The sequence below is a fragment of the Caretta caretta genome, chromosome 25, assembly GCF_965140235.1.
Source record: "Caretta caretta isolate rCarCar2 chromosome 25, rCarCar1.hap1, whole genome shotgun sequence".
Classification (NCBI taxonomy): domain Eukaryota; kingdom Metazoa; phylum Chordata; order Testudines; family Cheloniidae; genus Caretta; species Caretta caretta.
Genome location: NC_134230.1, coordinates 4,034,629 through 4,052,413, shown reverse-complemented (window position 1 = coordinate 4,052,413; position 17,785 = coordinate 4,034,629). Strand labels below are relative to the sequence as shown.

Below are 17,785 nucleotides of genomic sequence, written 5' to 3'. Positions count from 1 at the left end.
TGTTGGTCCGCGCATTCGCCCTGACTTGCCTCAAGATCCTGTCCAAGGCAATAAAGGGTGGGGCGGTCTGACCGCAGCTCCAGTTCCTTGTTCATTGTGATTCTGACAGATCCAGAGCAGTGGGGAAAGAGGGTGGGAAGTAGAATACAGATAGGGACCACACATCTCAAAGAGCCTCCAGTTTCAGGTAAGTAACCTCCTCTTCGAGTGGTAGTCCCTATCGTATTCCCATGGGTGACTGGCAAGCAGCATCTACGTTGGAGGAGGCTGAGGACAGAAGCATTGGTGTAAAACTGCTGTGCCAAAGGAGTCACCCACCGCCAAGTCTGGCACTAAGGGGTAGTGTGGTGTGAACGTGTGAGCACAAGTCCACATGGGTGCTCTACATCTGTCTGTGAGAGGCACTTCCTGAAGGGATGCCGTGGCTGTTGCTTGAGCTCTGATGGAGTGAGCCTCTACCCCGTGCGGGGAAGTAGATTCAACAGCTGGTAGCAGAGTTTAATACAACTGGAAATCTACTTGGAGAGTCTCTGGGTGGAAATGGCCTGACCCCTGATTCTTTCTGCCACTGCAATAAACAGTCTAGGGGACTTCCTGATTATTTTTGTTCTCTGTAGGTAAAAGGCCAAAGCTCTTCAGACATTGAGGGCATGGAGTCTACATTCTTCTGCAGATATGTGTGGTTTCGGAAAGAAAACGGATAAGTGAATGGATTGGTTACTATGAAACTGGGAGACCACCTTTGGTAGAAATTTTAGATGTAGATGTAAGGAGACTTTATTCTTGTAGAATATGGTGAATTGTGGATCCACCATCATAACTCCGAGTTTACCGACTTTTCTCACTAAAGTGATAACAACAAGGAAGGCGACTTTCATGGAGAGGAGGGACATGGAGCAAGATGCCAGTGGTTCATTGGCTTTGTGTGTTAATACTGATAGTATTAGATTCAGGCCCCATTGAGGTGTGATGGTTTGGAAAGGTGGAATGGTTCTTAGAATCATAGAACCATAGAATCGTAGGACTGGCAAAGACATAAAGAGGATGTCTAGTCCAGTCCCCTGCACTTATGGCAGGGTTAAGTATTATCTAGACCATCCCTGACAGGTATTTGTCAAACCTGCTCGTAAAAATTCCACAACCTCCCTAGGTAATTTGTTCCAGTGCTTAGCCACCCTGACAGTTAGGAAGTTTTTCCTAATGTCCAACCTAAACCTCCCTTGCTGCAGTTTAAGCCCATTGCTTCTTGTCCTGTCCACAGATGTTAAGAACAACAATTTTTCTCCCTCCTTGTAACAACCTTTTATGTCCTTGAAAACTGTTATGTCCCCGCTCAGTCTTCTCTTTTCCAGACTAAACAAACCCAGGTTTTTTTCAATCTTCCCTCATAGGTCATGTTTTCTAAAACTTTAATCATTTTTGTTGCTCTTCTCTGGACTTTCTCCAATTTGTCCACATCTTTCCTGAAATGTGGTGCCCAGAACTGGACACAATACTCCCATTGAGGCCTAATCATCGCGGAGTACAGTGGAAGAATTACTTCTCGTGTCTTGCTTACAATACTCCTGCTAATACATCCCAGAATGATGTTTGCTTTTTTTGCAACAGTGTTACACTGTTGACACATATTTAGCTTATGGTCTACTATGACCCCCACATCCCTTGCCACAGTACTCCTTCCTAGGCAGTCATTTCCCATTTTGTATGTATGCAACTGATTGTTCCTTCCTAAGTGGAATACTTTGCATTTGTCCTTATTGAATTTCATCCTACGGACTTCAGACCATTTCTCCAGTTTGTCCAGATCATTTTGAATTTTAATCCTATCCTCCAAAGCACTTGCAACCCCTCCCAGCTTGGTATCATCCACAAACTTTGTAAGTGTACTCATTATAGCATTATCTAAATCACTGATGAAGATATTGAATAGACCCGGAACCCGAACTGATCCCTGCAGGACCCCATTTGTTATGCCGTTCCAGCATGACTGTGAACCACTGATAACTACTCTCTGGGAACGGTTTTCCAACCAGTTTTGTACCCACCATATAGTAGCTCCATCAAGGTTGCATTTCCCTAGTTTGTTTATGAGAAGATCATGCAAAACAGTATCAAAAGCTTTAGTAAATTCAAGATATATCACGTCTACTACTTCCCCCCCATCCAGAAGGCTTGTTACCCTGTCAAAGAAAGCTATTAGATTGGTGTGACATGATTCGTTCTTGACAAATCCATGCTGACTGTTACTTACCTTATTATCTTCTAGATGTTTGCAAATTGATTGCTTAATTATTTACTCCATTATCTTTCCAGGTACAGAAGTTAAGCTGACTGCTCTGTAATTCCCAGGGTTGTCCTTATTTCTCTTTTTATAGATGGGCATTATATTTGCCTTTTTCCAGTGTTCTGGAATGTCTCCCATCTTCCATGACTTTTGAAAGATAATTGCTAATGGCTCAGCTATCTCCTCAGTCAGCTCCTTGAGTATTTTAGGATGCATTTCATCAGGTCCTGGTGACTTGAAGAAATCTAACAGGTGTCTAAATAATTTTTAACTTGTTCTTTTCCTATTTTAGCCTCTTCTGATCCTATCTCATTTTCACTGGTATTCACTATGTTAGACTTCCAATCACCACCAACCTTCTTGGTGAAACCCGAAACAAAGAAGTCATTAAGCACCTCTACCATTTCCACATTTTCTGTTATTATTTCCCACCCCCCCAAACCCCACATGGGTCTACCCTGTCCTTGGTCTTCCTCTTGCTTCTAATGTATTTGTAGAATGTTTGCTTTTTATCCTTTATATCTCTAACTAGTTTCACCTCATTTTGTGCCTTGGCCTTTCTAATTTTGTCCCTACATACTTGTGTTATTTGTTTATATTCATCCTTTGTAATTTGACCTAGTTTCCACTTTTTGTAGGACTCTTTTTTTATTTTTAGATGATTGAAGACTTCCTGGTTAAACGAGGATGGTCTCTTGCCATACTTCCTATCTCTCCTAGGTGGTGCCCTTTGTGTCTCTTTGAAAAACAGCCAACTGTCTTCTATTGTTTTTCCCCTTAGACTTGCTTAACATAGGATCTTACCTACCAACTCCCTCAGTTTGCTAGTCTGCCTTCTTGAAATCCATTGTCTTTATTTTGCTCTTGTTCCTCCTACCATTCCTTAGAATCATGAACTCTACCATTTCATGATCACTTTCACCCAAGCTGCCTTCCACTTTTAAATTCTCAACCAGCTCCTCCCTATTTGTCAAAATCTAATCTAGAACCGCCTCTCCCCTAGTAGCTTTCTCCATCTTCTGAAATAAAAATTTTTCTCCAATACATTCCGAGAACTTGTTGGATAATCTGTGCCCTGCTGTGTTATTTTCCCAACAGATGTCTGAGTTGTTGAAGTCTCCCATCACCAGCAAGTCCTGTGCTTTGGATGATTTTGTAAATTGTTTTAAAAAAGCTTCATCCACCTCTTCTTCCTGGTTAGGTGGTCTGTAGTGGACCCCACCCCACAAGGGTGTTATCAGCCTTGTTTTTACCCCTTTTATCCTTACCCAGAGACTTTCAACAAGTCTTTCTCTTACTTCTATCTCAACCTCAGTCCAGGGGTAGACATTTTTAATATATAAGGCAACACCAGCTCCCTTTTTTTCCTGCCTGTCCTTCCTGAGCAAGCTGTACACTTCTATACCAATATTCCAGTCATGCGTATTATCCCACCAAGTCTCTGTGGTGCCAAGTACGTCATAATTTATTTACTAGCATTTCAAGTTTTTCCTGCTTATTCCCCATAAGAATACAGACATTTAAGATACTGATTTGATTCTCCTGCATAATTTATCTCCCTTATCCTTGCTATAATAGCCCATGCTCCCCGCCCAAATTCCAACCCTTCTCCCAGGTCTCCATGTTTTTGACTTACCTGTGGGCTTTGGTCACCTGCCCCCTTCGAACCTAGTTTAAAGCCCTCCTCCCGAGGTTAGCCAGTCTGTATCCAAATATGCTCTTCCCCTTCCTCGATAGGTGGACCCCATCTCTTCTTAGCAGTCCTTATTCCTGGAAAAGCATCCCATGCTTCAGGAAGTTGAAGCCCTCCTGGCAACACTTAGAATGCCTTTCCAAAATCTAGCGGTTAGCAGGTGTGTAAAAACAGAGTAACCCTCTGTAGGAGGATGGAACACGCTATTCACTACTAGGTGGACTTGCAAAGTGCTGAGGATGAGATCCAATGTCTTTAAGGATAGAATATAGTCCAGGATTAGGGTAATCTTTGCAGTTTCTGGTATAACACCTTTCTATTGAGCCCAAGATGAAAAACGTTTCTTCTTAGTCTGGTAACGTTGTCAAGTTGAATCTTTCCTACTGTTCGAGAGAATGACTTGTACTGCCAAGAAACATGCCCATTCTATGGCTGATGCCCATCCAAATACCATGCCCTGGGGCGTAGAAGTTGCAGATCAGGATGCTTGATCCTGCCATTGTACTGAGTGAGAAGGTTGGGGGAATTCAGGATGGTGATCCGTGAATGGGATGACATGCACAGGAAATTGGGGAACTAGAAGTGGCTGGGCCAGAAGGGGGCAATCAGAATGACTGTGACTTTTTTTGTTGGATCTTGTGTGGCACCCACTGTAGTGGAGGGAAGGAGTAGTTGTTGAATTGGCCAGACCAGGAGAGAAGGAGAGCATTGCCCTGGGAGCTGTAACCGAGGGATCCCCTAGAGCAATACCTGGTGCACTTGTTTCTCTGAGAGGTGAATAGATCTCTGGTTGGGGTCTCCCATTGTGTGAAGATGTTGAGTAACACTTTATTGTTAAGTTCCCACTCGTGGTTGATTGCAAAGTGTCTGCTGAGTGAGTCTGTGAGTAGATTCTGTGTCCCCAGAAGACAGGCTGCGGATAGGGTGATCTGATTGCTGATGCACCAGTTCTAGAGATTGACTGTTTCTGCACGTAGAGCAGTGGATTTCACTCCTCCTTGTTTGTTGATGTAGAAAACAGTGGCAGTGTTGTCTGACATGATCAGGAAATTATGAGCGTGAATGAGTAGAAGGAAGAATTCACATGTCCTCATTACTGTTCAAAGTTCCAGAATATTGATGTACTTCCTGGATTCTTGAGATGTCCATGTCCCTTGTCATGTGGTCAGCCATAGGGGTTCCCTAGCCTAGTAAGGACATGTCGATGATAGTTTTGTCTGGGGATGAGGGAAGAAAGGGGACTCTCCTACATTCATGATATGGGTCTGTCCACCACGGGAGGGAGGACAGTACCTTGGTTGGGACTGTCACCATGAGGTTCATAGAATGGTGGTTCAGTGATTATACGGACTGCAGCCATGTCTGAAGTCAACAAAGGTGAAACCTCACAAAGGGGACCACGTAAGTGCATGAGGCCATATGGCCAAGTAGAGTCAGACAAGTCTTGGCCATGATGTGAGCTATCATGTCACGCATCTCCTGAACTCTGTCTGTGGGCAGGTATGCCTGTAGAGTTTAGGGTAGCCCTAATGAAGTCCAAAGATTGCGTGGGGTTGAGGATCAACTTTTTGACATTGACGCTGACTACCAGAGAAGAAAGGTTGAGTATCACAGAGGTTGATGTGTGGGTTTCCTGGTTGGGCCTGGTGGCTAGGAGCCAGTGCTCAAGGTATGCAAAAACAAGGAGATAATAACATCTGATATGACCTGCTACTATGAAAAATAATTTGGTGATGACTCTGGAAGAGGTAGCTATTCCAAAGGGTAGTACTCTCTATTGGAATCCTCTTTGGACTCCCCCTTCAGGTAGTTGAAGGCATAGGCTCCAACTCCGTGGGTGCTCCAGGGCTGGAGCACCCACAGGGAAAAATTGGTGGGTGCTGTGCACGCATCGGCAGCCAAGATCCCTACCCCTCCCCAGCTCACCTCTGCCTCCGCTCCACCTCCGCCTCCACCTCCTTCCCGAGCGCTCTGTGTCCCCACTTTTCCCCCTAGCTCCCAGTGCTTCCCACTGCGAAACAGCTGTTTCATGGTGGCAAGCACTGGGAGGGAGGGGGAACACGATGTGCTCGGGGAAGAGGTGGGGCTGGGGCGGGGATTTGGGGAAGGAGTCCAATAAGGGCAGGGAGGGGGAAGAGTTGAGGGGGACTTTGGGGAAGGGGTTGGATGTGGGTGGGGCAGGGGTGGAGTCTGGGCAGGGCCAGGGGCGGGTCAAGCATCCACCAGCGCCAGGAAAAGTTAGCGCCTATGGTGGAAGGCTGCTATCAAATCCCCCCTCATCCTCTTCTGCAGACTAAAGAACTGTGATGTGTTAGGCTCAGTGGTTGGAGCTCTCAAGCTCACATAAAAAATACCTCTTTGCTTGTGGCTGGGTTTGAGATGTTGAAGCCTGATAGAGGGGCCTGGGGAAGCTAGACCTTTGGACTTTTTGTCAAGTGCATGGAGGTTCCTAGGGTCTCTGCTGGTAAAAGAGGTCTCTGCTGGAGACCTGTATCTCAGTGTGGACTACTGATGGTGGAAGTTTCGTTTTGGTGCAGGTGTTTATATGCCCGAAGAGCAAAGGATAGCTCTGGAGTATTTTAGGGTATGTAGAGACTCATCTGTCTTCTGGTCGAAGAGTTGGTACTCATCAAAAGGAAGGTCCTCGATGGTGTTTTGGACCTCCCTACAAAACCAGATGCATGAAGCCAAGGCTCTCTTTTCATCAGCCATGCCCTGGAGGAAGTATCAGCCACATCCACTGTGGATTGGAGGTCAGTTCTGGCTATTTACTTTCCTTCCTCGACAAGGGCCTGAAAGCTGGCACAGTCTTGCTGCGGAAGACTGTTAGCAAAGTCCTTGCACTCACTGTAATTCAGGAAGTCATATTTAGCCAGCAGTGCTTGATAATTGGCTGTCATAAATTGCAAACTGGAGGAAGAGAAAACTTTTCTCCCTAGGAGATCTAGATGCTTCCTTTCCTTATCCACAGGCGCGGATCAAGGGTTTTGTTGTTTAGCCCTCTCTACGGCAGCTGAACCACCAGAGAGTTCAGGAGCTGGGTGGGAGAATAGGAATTCTGAGCCTTTAGCTGGGACTTAGTAACGTCTCTTCACTCCTTTAGTGGTGACAATACATGTAGTGGGGGCTGCCGCACAGTCCTGGCTAGCTCCAGTATGGCTTCGTTGACTGGCATTGCTCTTCTCATCAGTCCCAAAGTGTGGAGAATGTCCAGAAGCTTAAGCTGGGAGTCTTGGATCTCTTCCAGTGGGATCTGGCGTTCCCCCATGACTCTCCATAAAAGATCTTGACAAAGTCTGAAGTCATCTGGTGGAGAAGAGAATGATGCAGTAAAAGCTTTGTTCAGCGATGAGGATGGAAATCTAGCCAGCTCCAGCAGAACCAACAGAACTGGTGTATAAATCCTTCCTACGCCATCGGATTCAGGGACATGCTTGGTGGGCCCCGTGGGGAAAGCAGGTGGCAATTCCCTCGTGGATCAGGTAGGCTTTGAAGGAGGAAACTGACCCCAGGTCACCCCATATGACCAATAGGCAGGATCAACTGGAGCTTTCAGGGCTTCCCACAGCATGGTGGCTCTGGGGAGGGTGAGGATGCTCCCATGGGCGTCGGTGCACGTGGTGGTATCTTGGAGAGTCAAAGGAAAGGTGGGTCTTCCCCAGGGTCTGATTCATTGGAAGAGGAAAAGGCAGACTCCAGTTACAACGGCAGTGTACCGTCGGAGTTGAGGAAGAGATGTATAGCACATGCAAGGGAGTGATAGACCCTGCTCCACAGGTATGTCTCGCAGCAGGGACATGAGTTCCCTGTGGGTGAAGGGACCTGATGGAGGAGCCAACTCTGAATCCAGTAAGGTGAAGACATCTTAGGGTGTAGCCGTAGATCCATATCTCATGAGTATAAGGAGCACTCTCTTACTACAAGCCATCAGGAACAGTATCCCCTATAATGTCACGGCAAACCTGGTGGCTGAACTTTGTGACTTTGTCTTCACCCACAACTATTTCATATTTGGGGACAATGTATACCTTCAAGTCAGCGGCACTGCTATGGGTACCCACATGGCCCCACAGTATGCCAACATTTTTATGGCTGACTTAGAACAATGCTTCCTCAGCTTTTGTTCCCTAATGCCCCTACTCTACTTGCGCTACATTGATGACATCTTCATCATCTGGATCCATGGAAAAGAAGCCCTTGAGAATTCCACCATGATTTCAACAATTTCCATCAACCTCAGCCTGGACCAGTCCACACAAGAGATCCACTTCCTGGACACTACAGTGCTAATAAGCGATGGTCACATAAACACCACCCTATACCAGAAACCTACTGACCACTATGTCTACCTACATGCCTCCAGCTTTCATCCAGACCACACCACACGATCCATTGTCTACAGTCAAGCTCTACGATACAACCACATTTGCTCCAACCCCTCAGACAGAGACAAACACCTACAAGATCTCTATCAAGTGTTCTTACAACTACAATATCCACCTGCTGAAGTGAAGAAACAGATTGACAGACCCAGAAGAGTACCCAGAAGTCACCTACTACGGGACAGGCCCAACAAAGAAAATAACAGAATGCCACTAGCCGTCACCTTCAGCCCCCAACTAAAACGTCTCCAACGCATCATCAAGGATCTACAACCTATCCTGAAGGACGACCCATCACTCTCACAGATCTTGGGAGACAGGCCAGTCCTTGCCTACAGACAGCCCCCCAACCACTTTCCATTGATGAAGTGGTGAACCAATTAATACATTTTCACTGCTCATCTTAAGCAGTGCAAGGCAGTATATTCCTGAGGTACAAGGCTGGGAGCTGAGGGGATTTGTCTGGTGCCTTTCTCTGTGTGATTCGTGAGCGGCTCTGGGAGCATTCATGCAACCTAGCTGGGTGTGCATCTCCATATGCTGTTGTGCTGAGTGATAAGAGCATCTGGAAGGGTTTGCTGCTTGTCACTAGCAACACTTGTGAGACAGCTCAGGCTGGAGAGATAAGGGGGCACAGTAGTCCCACAGTCGCAGGCTGTCTCCAGGGATCCCATCACATAGAGTCCCCCTTTTAACTCGTTCCCAAAGGATGGCACCTTCTGAGCCGTGTGTGGCTCAGCACTTGTTGGGTTTCCTCACCCTTAGTTTAAAAAGTCCTCTACAACCTTTTTAATTTTACATGCCAGCAATCTGGTTCTGTTTTGATTTAGGTGGAGCCCATCCTTCCTGTAAAGATTCCTCCTTTCCCCAAAGGTTCCCCAGTTCCCAATAAATCCCTCTTCACAACACCATCATCTCATCCATGAGACTCTGCAGTTCTGCCTGTCTAACTGGCACTGTGTGTGGAACTGGAAGCATTTAGAGAATGCTACCACAGAGGCCTTGAACTTAAATCTCTTATCTAGCGGTCTAATATTGTCCTTCAGGACTGCTCTCCTGCCTTTCCGTATGTCGGCGTCTCCCCGGTACAGCACATAAGTCTGTCTAGATGTCTCATGAGCTCCACAAACTTCATACCCAGCAGACAATTCGCCCTGTAGTTCTCCTAGTCATCGCAAAACCAGCTATCTATTTTTCTAACAACTGAATCCCACATTGCTATTACCTGGCTCTTCCTAGTACTGGGGTTCACCAGAGGGGTGTCCTCAGTGTGAGAGGATAGCACAACATCATCAGGAAGGAGGGTCCCAACTATGGGATTGTTTCCCTCTGTCTCAAGCTAATATTCTTCTTCCGCAAGTGAAGGGTTCATGTTTAGCTATTCCACCTGGAAGCAGGCAGGGCACACCCTGACTGTTTTGTAGAAGCAATGCACACATTGCTCTATCCAAGGACAAGGGCTAGATATGAACCATGAGAACTTGATTGTTGGGACAGCAACTGTGGGAAGCTTTCTTAGCCTGGGCTCAAGGCCTGAGAACCAGGATTGTAGTAGATAAAGGATGGTAAATAAGTATATTAATCAACGTCATACATTCCTTTGTGTATCTTTTTGCGGTAGCAGTGTGTAATGCTTAGGGGGGAGAAATATAATAAAAGGAGAAGGTGGAAGGCGGGGGGGCAGAACAGCCCATCTCAGCTGACCAGCCTGCTTGCTTGCATAAAGCTGTGTTCTGTCTCATCATTGAACCGCCACAACTGGCGCCCAAACGTGGGGCCCTCAGCACTCACCTCGCCCGGCAAGGGTTTCAGACGCGTCACTCATCCGCTTCGTGGATCCCGGTGAGTATTTTTCATTGTAGTAAGTATGGGAAGCTCCCTCTCTGCTTTGCAAGTGCAACACCGCAATGAGCTGCAGTATTTGCTGCGTAAGGCTCAGCATGACTGCCCCGCTCGAGCACTTACTCTCCTGCTACAGGAAGTGCGTGCCCAGTGCCCGTGGTACCCTGAAGCCGGAAGCCTTAAGCTAGCGGACTGGGAGCGATTGGGCCAGACATTGCACAAAGAGCCTCGGGCGCCCGTGCAGGCTTTACATGCCTGGCACCTCTGTCGCGACGCGATACTGCGTGTCACCTCGGATAGGCCCTCTTTCACGAGGCTGGTGATCTCGCCACGCTCGTCGGCTCCTGTAGCCATCCCCGTTGCAGCTCTCCCCCCTTCTACTGATGCAACCCAGCGTGTCGCTTCGGAAAGACCCTCTCCCGTACCCACAGCCCCCCCTCTCCCTGCTTTGCCCCCAGTGTCTTCATTACCACCGCCTCCCTTGCCTTCCCCACCGGAGCCAGTGTGTGATCACCCTCCGTCCGTGGGGCCCCATGCTCCGGGGCCCCCCGGAGGGTCATCTGTATCTGCTCAGAAGCTTTCGCTGGTGCAACAAATGGTTCACGCAGTGAAAGCTCGATCAGATCTTACAGCGGAGGAGCTGGCTGATCTGGTCTCAGTTTGCCCGGTGACCTGGCAGAATGATGACCAGGGCAACCCCGTGGGCACCTGGACCACTTTGCCATACTCGGTGGTTAGAGAGGTAAAGAAAGCAATTCGTGAGTTTGGCCTGACTAGCACCTTTGTGCGTGGTCTCATTGAAGGGATAGGTACTGGGTACTCCCTAATCCCTGAGGATTGGAAAATGCTGCTGCGCATGATGTTATCACCCAGTCAGTATGTTATTTGAATTAGTGAGTATCGGCAGATGGCAGAACGCCAAGCTCAGGTACATAGAGAGCACGGTATCATTTATGAGCATTTGGCAGGGGAGGGTCCGTTTGCTACTATTGAGATGCTGTCTCAACTCCCTCAGGCCGTCTTCCCCATTATTTCCACCTGTGCCCAGCATGCTTTCAAGAAGGTCCCGGATTCAGGCAAGCCTACCAAAAGCTTTGTCAGTATCCGTCAGGGTGCCTCAGAGTCCTTTTTGGATTTTACCAACAGATTGCATGAGGCTATCCTCCGACAGGTGGATAACACTGAGGCAGCTCACGAGCTCCTGTTAAAATTGGCAGTTGAAAATGCAAACAAGGATTGCCGCCGTGCTCTCCAGGCAGCGCAAGCCTCTGCTATTTTAGAGCTCTCAGACATGCTGCGGGCGTGCCAGAACATTGGCACACAAGCCCACAAGGCTGGAGTTCTGGCTGCCGCCCTGAGAAAAACTGGGAAGGAGGGGAAGCGTTGTTACCGCTGTGGTAAGGAGGGTCATTTTCAGCGGGAGTGCCGCTCATCTAAGGCACCAGCCCGACCCTCAAAGAAGTGCCCCAAGTGTGGGAAAGGTTATCACTGGGCTAATCAGTGTCGTAGCGGGTCGGGAAACCACGCGAACCCAGGGCCAAACGGGGGTGTTTCCCACTCAGACAACCGCTCCTCTGCCTTAAAATCCGTAGACTCTATGAGGGCGGCGACTGCTGGAAGTGCAGGGCTTGATTTGATCATGCAGGAGGACACTGACTTTCGGCTGCCAGGGGAGGTCTGTGCCATACCTACACAGGTGACGGGACCTCTCCCTGCCGGCTTTGTAGGTCTTCTTCTCCCTCGCTCACATGCTGGGAAACAGGGCTTTTTTGTCATTCCAGGGGTCATTGATGCTGATTACACTGGCATTATTAAGGTTCAGGTGTGGACTCGTCTTCCACAGTCGCTCCCGTGTGGACGGTCAATTGCACAATTGATTTTAGTCCCCTATCAGGTGCCAGCTGCCGAGGATCGAACTCGGGGCGGAGGCAGCTTTGGATCGACGTTGTCTCACTCGCCGTCTCACAGCGCGTCTTCTCCACTTGTTGCTCTGACAGTGTCAGTCCGCCCCTCGAAACCTCAGTTAACACTTCTCTTAAATGATGTTCCTTTTACAGGGCTGGTGGACACTGGAGCTGACGTTACGGTGATTCGTGATCTGGAGTGGCCGGTTAGTTGGCCTACGGTTCCTTCTAAAGAATTGTGGGGGATCGGGGGTAGTAAACCCGGGCGCCACAGTTTGTCTTGGGTCACAGTCTCTAAACTGGGAGGCCGTACCCTTGCTACTATCCGCCCTTTTGTACTCCCTGTCCACCTCAATATTTGGGGCCGTGATTTACTTACAAAGTTAGACACCACCCTCGATATTAACATCTGATGGCCCAAAACCCTCCCTCACCCACCATGCCCTCCGCATTACCCTTGGTATGGCAATCCTTAGAGCCCGTATGGATTGACCAGTGGCCCCTCCCTCTAGAAAAGCTAAAAGCGCTTCATTCGCTTGTGCAGCAGCATTTGCAAGCACAGCGACTGGAGAGCTCCACTAGTCCCTGGAACACCCTGGTGTTCGTTATTAAGAAAAAATCGGGTGCTTGGCGGCTGTTACATGATTTAAGGGAAATAAATAAACGCAACCAACCTATGGGCCCCTTGCAATTTGGCTTACCAAATCCAAATTTAATTCCTCAAACCGATCAACTTTGTGTGTTAGATTTAAAAGATTGTTTTTTCACCATCCCCCTTTGCCCTCAAGATGCGAAAAATTTGCATTTACGGTGCCACAGTATAATAATCAGCAACCCTCTCAAAGGTATCAGTGGAAGGTCTTGCCCCAGGGAATGCAAAATAGTCCAACCTTGTGTCAGCTTTTTGTGGATCGAGCCCTTGCCCCTTTCCGTGCCCGGTACCCTTCGCTAAAGGTCTACCATTACATGGATGACATTTTTCTAAGTGGTCCCCGGGTCACGGCACAACAGCTTGAATCTTTATCTCAGATTCTCGGCCAAAATGGCCTGTTAGTGGCACCAGAAAAAATCCAACGCTCTTATCCCTACCGCTACCTCGGATATAAGGTTTTACAAACCTATGCTGCTCCGGTTCGTCCGGAATTAATTCTACCTCAACCCCTAACCCTTGTTAAATTACAACAGATTTTGGGCCATTTAAATTGGATTCGGCCCTACTTTCGTCTCCCCACGTCAATGCTGCAGCCGTTGTTTGAGCTCCTGCGTGGAGCCCGGGCACCGGGTGCGGTTATTGCCATCACTGAGGAGCATACTGCCGGCATTCAACAAATCAATGCAGCATTGAGTCAGCAGTTTGTGGACAGACTCCCAGAGGTCCGTCCCTTACGGTTGGTTCTTCTTGCCACCCCTCATACGCCAACTGCGGCTCTGTTTGTACCCCGTACAGACACAGCCGTCTCTATTATAGAATGGCTATACCTTTCATCCACCCCTCCTCGAAATATTTATCCTTATTTAGATGCCCTATCTGATCTTGTTCGTAAAGCCCGCCACCGTGCAGTGCAACTCACTGGCACTGATTTAGTTGCCATTGTGCTCCCCTTGTCCCGTACTGAATTTGACTCTTTGTGCCACACCTCCTTGGCCTGGCAGGTTGCTCTTTGTGATTATGTGGGAGAGATTTCTTACAATCCTCCAAAAGATCCTCGGTTGGTCATTACCCAAAAGGTGCCCCTAGTTGTTCATCGTCTTAGCCACTCTCAACCCATTGTTTCCGCTGTCACTCTTTTTACTGATGGCTCTCCCCACCGAGGTGTAGTCACTTATCAGTTGGGTGACCCCCCTCGTTGGCATTCTCGTTTTACAACTGCCTCAGCGTTCTGCACAGCGTTCAGAATTGGCTGCTGTTATTTTGGCCTTTCAACTTTTTGCTGATTGTCCCTTTAATTTAATTGTGGATACCCATTATGTTTATCAGGTAATTGATCATTTACCCCTTGCCCTCATTACCCCTCAGGTTGATGCAGACCTCCTTCGCCTGTTTTTGTCTTTGCAGCATCTTCTTGCCACTCGTCATTTCCCTTACTTTGTTGCTCATATTCGCAGTCATACCCCTCTGCCTGGGCCACTCACTGAGGGCAATGCACACGCCGATCGCGCGTTGCGTGGTCAGGTAAATTCCCTTTTTTCTGACCCCATTGAAAGCCATGCCTTTTTTCATCAGTCTGCCTCTGTTTTGGCCCGGCAGTTTCACATTCCTGCTGATCATGCACGTTCCATTGTTCGTTCCTGCCCCCACTGTGCTGCTGCTGCTCCTACTTTTTCTTATGCCGTTAACCACCGAGGTACCGCAGCAAATCAGCTGTGGCAAATGGATGTTACTCATGTGCCACAATTCCGCCCCTATTCGTTTTTACATGTTTCCGTTGATACTTATTCGGGCTTCCTTTGGGCAACCCCACAACGTGGGGAAGCCACTAACAAAGTTATTCACCATTTGCTGGCCTGCTTTTCTGTTATGGGTCGCCCCTGCCAAATTAAAACAGATAATGCCCCAGCCTACTGCTCTGCAGCCCTCTCCACCTTTTGTGCCCACTGGGACGTCCGTCTTAAACACGGAATCCCTTATAATTCCACGGGCCAAGCCATTGTTGAACGTGCCAATCGCACACTCAAAACCTTGCTAGATAAACAATTAAAACAAGGGGAGCTGCGTCTCCGAACCTTAGGAGACATTCTACAACAAATGCATATCCTCTTGTTTACTTTCAATAATTTAACACTGAATGCAGATCAGCAGACCCCTGCGGATCGGCATTTTCACAAATCTGAGGTACTGGAAAGACCGCGTGTCTTTTACCGTCAGCTGCCCGATCCACAGTGGCTGGGCCCAGTACCTCTAATCACTTGGGGTCGGGGATATGCTGCTGTGTCTCTCCCTGCAGGACCGTTGCGGGTTCCAGCTCGGTGTGTGCGACCGGCACTTAAACAACATGGCGTGGCACCAGGGGCTGTCGAATCCCATACCAGAGTTTCAGCTGACTTTGGAGGAGACCGCGTTGCCCCCCGAGTCGACAACGACGGGACGGAAACGGAGGAGGCGTAGTGTCCCAAACCGGCCCGTGACATGGGGAGCAGTAAAAGCATTGGTCGCCGCGGCCCAACGAAGACTGGCAGCAGATCAACAGCCAGAGACTCCTGAGACTTTGTTTGTGGCGATTCTCGCCCAAATCACTGCTAATTCTGTGATGATTGTGTGCCTTTTGTGCCTGCTATTTCCTGTAGGGGTTGGCTCGGAAGCGCTTCCCCCATTACGAGCCCGAATGACATATAACATATGGGAAAGATTGGCTTCAATAGCAAATGTTACCCACTTTTGTCTATCTAATTCTGTAGCAGCCGGAGATTTGTTAGGTACATGCCTTATTCCAGTATGTCATCACCCTGAGGAGATGGAGAATAAGACACTGTTCTCTGCTTATGCGAATCTTTCCTCCCAGTACTCTAGCATGGCTAATTGGGGCCCGGCCAACTATACTCTGCCTCGCACGGCTATATCCCTCCACACACCGTACCCGGCCGGGGCTCACAATGTCACCTGTGCGCGTGTAGTTAACTGCACTAGTACAAAGGTGCCCTTGGGCTGTCGAAAAATTTCTCAACCCCTTTTAAATTGTTCCCATGCTGTTAATGTTTCATATAATTATGGCCATATCATCCTACCATCAGGATGGTTTTTTACTTGCGGTTCACGAACCTTTAATTATATTCCTGCAAATTTAAGTGATGGCACCCTTTGCTGTCTTAGTAGAATGACACTTATATTGCCTTTTGCTGGTCAAAACCGTAGTAAAAGAAGTGTACCCCTTTCAGATGATTGTATTGCAGATGTTGAGCTTTTTAGTCGTGCTGAGTATACTGCCTTAGCGGCCTCTATTGTTGGGGTCCCCGCGCTTGCTATGTATTCCGCCAGAACTTTAAATAACCTGGCATGCTTTGCAGCAAAGGCAATTAATACAACATCCCAGGCTATTGCCTTACTTAACACAGAACAACACGAATTAAGGGATGCAATCTTGGATAACAGAGCAGCCATTGATTTTCTGCTCCTGAAACACCATCTAGGCTGCTCCACATTTCAGCACATGTGTTGCTTTAATTTAACTGATAATAGTCGCTCCATAGAAACTAGACTGGCTGAATTGACCAGTCTTACAACACACATACGCCAAGATCTGGGGTTTGAGGGTTTTTGGAATTGGCTTACAGATTGGCTGCCCTCTCTAGAATGGCTGCGACAGCTTTTTGGTTATTCTGTGTTTGTAATCATTGGGCTTATTTTTTGCTGCTGCTGTGTACAATGTATTCCTTCCTTGTTAAGACTTTGTAAAATTTCACCCTGGAAAGCTCCCCAGGTTATGTCCTTGTCTGTCTGGGAGTTAAATAGCATGACAAAACAAATTGACGGCTACCATGAGATGGCCAAATATCATTAAATAAAAAACGGGGGGATGAAGGGTTCATGTTTAGCTATTCCACCTGGAAGCAGGCAGGGCACACCCTGACTGTTTTGTAGAAGCAATGCACACATTGCTCTATCCAAGGACAAGGGCTAGATATGAACCATGAGAACTTGATTGTTGGGACAGCAACTGTGGGAAGCTTTCTTAGCCTGGGCTCAAGGTCTGAGAACCAGGATTGTAGTAGATAAAGGATGGTAAATAAGTATATTAATCAACGTCATACATTCCTTTGTGTATCTTTTTGCGGTAGCAGTGTGTAATGCTTAGGGGGGAGAAATATAATAAAAGGAGAAGGTGGAAGGCGGGGGGGCAGAACAGCCCATCTCAGCTGACCAGCCTGCTTGCTTGCATAAAGCTGTGTTCTGTCTCATCATTGAACCGCCACACGCAAGACTTTCTCTCTTCTCAACAGCACAGAGGTTGCCAGACTGGGGGTGGGACCAACTCTGCTGTGTCCTGAAAGTCTCCCTTAGCTCCTCCAGTTCAGCCACTCTGGCCTCAAGAGCCTGTACTGTGTCTCTGAGGTCAGAAGCTCCTTGCACCAAGTGCACACGCACGCAAGGCAGGTAACTGTACATAAACTGGATAACCCCACTCTGCTGCTGGACTTCTACCTGCGTTCTTTTGCAGAATTCTCTGAATGAATCACTAGCTGTGAACTTGCTGCCCTAATTAGTCAGTCATTGTGTTTGTAATGACCGTCAGCCCCAGCGAAGGACGCTGGGTGACCTCTGGAGATGGGCTTGGTTAACAAGCCCTAGAGTAGAGACAGCGTGGGTACTATCTTGACCAGTATCCTGTAACACTGCCTGCCAGAGTGCATCAGCCCTGGAGGGGCCACCTCTGGGCTCAGAGGTGCATTCACGCTCCATGGCTCCCTGCTGACACTGCCAACAAGGGCCCAAAATGCTAGTGGGCCGGGTGGTGTTTGTGCTGGGGACACAGGGAGCTGGGCCATCTATATGAATGTTGGTGAAAGACAACAGTGGGGCATGGATTCTCCTTGTGCTCTGCCTGCAACTGCCCTTGGCCTGCCAGGCCTCTGCCCTTAGCACCTGGAGACAGTACTAGGCTACAAACGATCCACTCATCAACTGCTTCAAAGCAGCTTCCTCCAAGGAGGAACAGTTAGTAAGTCCTCTTAATTAGACAGCAAG

At 48.1% G+C, this 17,785-nt stretch overlaps 1 protein-coding gene across 3 annotated transcripts in view; it reads right to left on the bottom strand.

The window, feature by feature from the left end:
- Positions 1-17,785, bottom strand: part of TMPRSS9 (transmembrane serine protease 9) — a 121,726-nt gene that overhangs the window by 63,885 nt on the left and 40,056 nt on the right. The window lies entirely within an intron of this gene.